Genomic DNA, 6,237 nt, shown 5'->3' with positions numbered 1-6,237 from the left:
TCTCATTTACATAAACAGACAAGAATGGACAAATATATAAATACCAATATCTGTGTATAAATACTACCTGGGGTAGGAGGGGGAGGGAAAAGTTGGAGTGAGTCCATCTATTATTTATGAGGAGTCCTGGTAAGCCACTGCAGGATAAACATTGGAGTGCTAACCACAAGGTTGGAAGTTCAAACCCACCAGCCTCTCATTAGAAACTCTCTACAGGGTTGCTATGAGTTAGAACTGACTCAACAGCACTTAACAACATTGCTTATATAGCACTCTGTTTTGCTTTATAATGAGAGGAAAATTATATCAATTAATGATACGGTTTCACAGCCTCTTAATGTAATTGTCAATAAGTATGGAACTGTAAAAAGTTGAAAAGGCAAAAGTGTGATATATTTGCAAAAATCACAAAAAGGCAGCTGCTGAGGTTACTTCTGTATAACTAAGCATGTCATTGGATTTGGTTTCTTCCTTTGGATTTTGGTTTCATGAGACATCCTAATTAACCAGCCTAATATCATGTTTAGTGCTTCTGCTTACCTCCTATTTCATTGTGTAGTAAGTGGGTCTTAAAGCTTGCAAGTGGCCATCCAAGGCACACCAATGTGCCTGGTGCAACATAAAAAAAAGCAGAATTAGGAGCAGAATGAAGAAATGGAATGTGAGCCTAATTACTTCCAGAAATAAATGCCCCCTTTGCCATGAGACCAGAAGAATTGGATGGTTCCCAGCTACCATTAGTGAACATTTTGATCAAAGAGTCCATTGAAGAATTTTGATCCAAAGGAGGGAAATGCAGAACAGAACTTCAAATTAGCCATGACTTTCTGGAGTCATGGAGGCTGGATGAACACCCAAAACTACTGCTCTATTATCGTCTTTAAGCCTTAAACCAAAAACATTAAAGATTTTCTTAAAGCCAAATAATAGTATAGCTTAGCATGAGAAGAAGTTTGCCTTGAATATTGTGCTCTTTTAAGCACTATCTATATGGTATCAAATTGACAATCATAACCCAAAACATTAGTTAGGAAACTTATATTTAACATAAATGGCGAGTTTATGTTAAATGGGAAGGAACAATTTGGAAAAGGAGGTAAGAAGAATTACAACTTAAAAGAATGCATTCAGTATCATTGAATTGGGCAGGTAGAAATTGTTGAATTGAGTTATGTTCTGTTGTGTATATTCTCAACAGCAACAAAAATAAAAGAAATTTTACAAGTAGGTCTTTATGGCAGTTGGAGTTAACCTTGAAAATCAACTTTGATCAAATGCCTAGTTTTATCAGGATTTTTATGATTGTCATTGAATTTCTCTTTTTTTTCAGGGTGAGACATCATTTATTTATTGGACAGGGCAAGATCATTTAAAGAGGAAACATATCCCCAAATTGTGTTTTGCTTGGTGTTGCAGGCATCAATGCTCACAACAAGCAACACTATTCATTACATCATGGAAACAGGCCACACAGAGCCAGGAAGATGCTATCAGGCCACTTAAAGAATGAGCCACAATGCTTAGGAAACAATCTTGAGGAAGTTACAAAAAGTGCAACAAGTTTCAGTGAGTTTATCAGCATTCTCATTGGGTGGGTCACAGCACTTGACTGGATCCCTGGATATTTAACAAGTGAAGTCTTCCTCTATCCTAGAGTTGCTTGAACAGCACACACTTCTGTTTATCACTGAAACCATAGTTAACTGCAGGCTTAACTAGCTCTCATCAGTACATTTTTAGACTACTCTCAATAATAATGATGGAGACACTCAATAGTACTCTAAATAAAATTCTATACTTGACTCATTTATCAGTGTTACTCTGTACCCACAAGGAGCTCTGGTAGCATAGTGGTTATGAGTTGGGCTGCTAACCTCAACGTCGGCAGTTCAAATCTAACCGTGGTTCCATGGGAGAAAGATGAGGCTTTCTGCTCCCATAGCTTCAGAAACCCTATACAGGGTCACTGTGGGTTAGAACTGACTTGATGGCACTTAACAACAACACTGTACTCAAGTCCTCTCCAGTCCTATGGTACATATTTAAAGATTTCAGAAATTCAGTGGAGGGCATTAAAAATTTTTTGGAAGGTCACTTGACCTGAGGTATACATAAACTGTTAGCAAAATTAGATATATCTGAAAACTTCCGTGTCAATTATTTGTAAAATTATTTGCATTATTTTTAGCAGTACTTACTGACTAGGCAGGCAAAGACTTTAACATCCATTCCAGATACTAGCCAAAGTATTGTCAGTTTACCATGAATATCTGCCTTTGAGAAAAAAAACATTCAGCATAGAACTTACTGAGAAAACTGGTAGGCATCTGACTCACCCTCCTCAAATCTGATTTGCCAACTCATTCCTTTCACAGCACCTTAACAGTTCTGAACATGAGAAATACTTCTCACTCCTCATGAGTAAAACCTATTTGGGAAGCAAGTCACAAAAGACTTTATTGTTAAGTGCTGTGGAGTTGATTCCAACTCATAGCGACCCTGTTTCCACTTCTGCCGTTTGACACAGTCCCGGTGAAAGGAGAAACATCATACAAAGCAAATGTTTCTCTGGAAAGGCATCCTCTATCTTCCCTTTAGGATAACTCTGAATTCACTTGTAAAAATATATGATATTGCCATATTCAAGGCTTTTACTATGAGTTCTGCAGAGTTTAGGAAGAAACTGGTTTTGCAACAATTGTTTCAGCTTCATTGGGTTAGATTCAAAAGGAATTGTATGAGCTACTCCCTCTCACAGAAAACTTGAGTACAAAGCAGCTGCATTTATGAGATCACAAAAGCAGATAACAAGCTAAAGTGAAGCTGCAACCTCTAGAGACCTCACCTAAATCAATTACCAGCCAGAATTCACAAACCCCCACTACTACATACAGGCACCTACAGAATTGGGGAGAGAATGGTGAACATAAGTGAAAGGTGGTCAAAACTTAATAATCTATCCTTCCTGCAACACTTAGTCAGGTTGGGCCTTTTTACTATGCCTCACAGCCCCAAAAGAAAGAAACATAAGAACACTGTGGTTAAGCAATTTAATGAATACTTTAGAAAATAATTAAGTAGATGTTAGTAATGCTTTTACTATAGAAGATAGAAGTACTTTATGAAGGATAGAAGATTGATAATTAACTAATAGAAACAATAAAGTAGTAAAGGCATTGATGATTCACAGAAACTTATATTACTAAGAGGATGTAATCAGAGGTCTGATAAGTGGAAATGATTTGTGTAAGGTTTAACTTGATCTTTTAATGGGAATAAGAAGAACCAATTTATCACTTACATAGGAGACGGGATGATGTCAAAAGAAAAGTGCTTAATGGTTAGAAAATGAACAGGATATGGAAAGGTCAGTTTGGACATCATAGAAATACTTTTGTTAAGATTCTATAATCACAGGGTGAAATGTTATGATTAAAAATGTGTAATAATTCAAGGGAAAAATCAAAGTATCAAATCATTATGCAATGTGTAATTTTAAGTATGAAAATAAAGACTTGCTGAGCCCCGGCAGACAGACAGAGAGCTTCATCAGCCAAGGAAGCAGAGACTCCTCCATTGCTTTCACTTTGGCAGACTCCGCGTCTCCTCTCGTGTCTCATGACCCTATGAGAGCTGGACTCCTGCACCAAGGAGCAGCTGGTAAGCTTGAACCACTGACTTTGCAGTTCAAATGACTTTGCAGTCTGACACATTAGCCCACAGTGCCACACCAGGATATATGCATAAATCCTTGGGCAAATCTATAGAGACAAAGGAGATTAGAGGTTACGTTGGGTGGGGGAAGAGAGAGGTTACTACTAATAGGTTTGGAGTAATGAAAATATTCTAAGATTGACTGTGGTAACACAACTGTTAATATATTTTTAAAAACACCGAATTGTACATTTTAATTGGGTGAAGTATGTGAATTATATATCAATAAAGTGACCAAAAAACACAGCAAGAAAGGAAAGCATTCCCAAAGAGAAGAGAACAAGCAACTTCCAAATGAAGTCATACTTGAAGAAAAGGTAGACAAGAATGACTAAGGAGCTTGTCTTTCTATATCATTTTGATTTAAAAATCAGTTAAATCTCCGACTTCACATTTTAATCCATTTCTAAATAACTTGTGGCTATTAGAAGATTGCTAACTTTGTTCTCATTAGAGAACAGAGTCAGTATTCCACAGACTGGTTTGACAAAAAAATTACAGCCTATGACAAAACAATCTCAGACTTTGGGGTTGTGCATTACCAGGCAGAAAAGAAGAGTTGAGGTTGATTTTCAATGAAAAAAATGACATCACACATTAGGGTATCAGATTCATTTTCAATGGACAAAGTTTCATCGAGTATAAGAGTATTATATGACTCTTGCCTAAACCACATTCCCTATTCAAACCTGCTTCCAGTTATTCCCTTTACACCTTTACAATCCAACAAAAGCAATCTGTTCTACAAAGAAATGTTGAGCTTTCAGAAAATCAAAGTGATAGTCAAATTTCCCCTAAAATTGTGAAATATTTCTAAAAATAAAAAAACTAGTTTCTGTACCCTCATTCTCACCTTTAGCAACAACATATGGTGAAGATGGAACATTCCAGTCTGCTCTAGAAATCAGAAGCAACTTCTTAAATGACCTGAAGTTTGTGTGTTGTTGTTGTTTTTCTCCAAATATAAATGCCACCATTTTGACCTGATTCCTTTGAAGTCAGATTAGTGAGAAGTGTTCTTTATTTTCCAAATTCGCTGGTTTAGTATGCAATGAATTAACAGAAGTTTTAAATAAGTTAAACAGGCTACCTGATAAGCCATCATGTAAACAGTTTTCCTCACTGATTACTACTCTTCTACTCTTCTATATAAGCAATATAATTAAATCATTAATGGTCTTTTTGGTCTATCTGCAACTATTCTTGCACTATACAATCAATTAGGGCAAATTTGTACAGACAAAGTGAGTGTGTTAAATACATTTGTTAACATAGTTTCTGATATAAAAATTGCTCTAACGTAAAAAATGCATACATAGAATCTCAGGAAAGTGAGGAAACGATCATGAAAGTTCGAAGGTATATGAAAGTGGGATGGGGGTGAGAGGTCAGGACAAATTCGAAACTGGCTAGTTTTTGCTGAAAAAGAGTCACTTTATTTAGGGGGATGACCATTTGGTTTCTTTAGTCAAGTCCATTTGTTGCTGAAAACAGAAGACTATTTTCCTATATTCATACAGCCAAATGCAGTGTTCACACAGGATTTCCAAAAGGATCCTAAAAACTGCAGTGCAAAAGAAAAGAAATCTAAGAAAATATTACAAAACCCATCAACATTTTCCAAAAACATATGTTCAAAAATGACTTTTACAAAAGATGCAGATTTGCTTTAAATGAAAAACAAAACTCTCTATGAAAAAAGTCAGACTTACTTCACAGATAACTTAATATTGCAGTACTGACCTGACAGTGTACAAACAGGAGCCATAGATTCTGGTTTTACTTGGTCTGAAAGATTAGTATAAATACTGATGAGGGAGAGTTTTATACCCCAAACTCCAATATTCCAACTTTGTGTCCTGTCCTGTTATTATAATTTGTAAAAATCTTAACGATGCAGTGACTCAAGTTTTCTTAACTTCCATGATGTGTTCGAGGACATTGCGTCTTGGTTTGAAGAATTTGTTGAATCCGAAGTTCGGAACAGTACTCGTTCACGATGATTAAAAACATAAAATGATGGGTGATTCCTGAATGTATCAGATGTCTTGTTTTTTAATTCCGATGTAGCATCCATGTCTTTAAACTCCCCTGCATTATGAACTATACCGTAACAGGTAACTGCAAAGGCCAGAAGGGTTTGAAGAACAGTATCTGTTGGTAGGGATTCATCTTCTTTTTCTGTTAATCGCATATATGAACGATGCTGAGCCGCGGAAAAGGCTGCGTGGGCCAGAGTCAAGAGGCCGACGCCCACTACCCACTTCCATAGTGACGGCGCCATGATCCTCTAAAAGCAGGGGTCCTTCGAAAGCTAAGGGCGGTGGAGCCGTTGCTGCTGCCACCGGCGGTTGCATGCGTGGCGCAGACCTTCTGAGTATTTCTTATCTTAGCAAATTATGCCAAAAATAAAATAAAGGAGGAAGCCTGTCTGTGATTAAATTTGATAATCGAATACATTGTTTCCAACAATAATATTTCTATTCCCAATGGATTCTCGTAAATTTGAGGAGATAAATTCTT

The 6,237-nt window shown here is 36.7% G+C and overlaps 1 pseudogene; it reads right to left on the bottom strand.

The window, feature by feature from the left end:
• Window positions 1-5,602: 5,602 nt before the first annotated feature.
• LOC102820121 lies at window positions 5,603-5,998 on the bottom strand (annotated as a pseudogene).
• Between the last annotated feature and the right edge of the window lie 239 nt (window positions 5,999-6,237).

This window comes from Chrysochloris asiatica, unplaced genomic scaffold (genome assembly GCF_000296735.1).
Source record: "Chrysochloris asiatica unplaced genomic scaffold, ChrAsi1.0 scaffold00049, whole genome shotgun sequence".
NCBI lineage: Eukaryota > Metazoa > Chordata > Mammalia > Afrosoricida > Chrysochloridae > Chrysochloris > Chrysochloris asiatica.
This window is presented reverse-complemented; position numbering and strand designations above follow the sequence as displayed.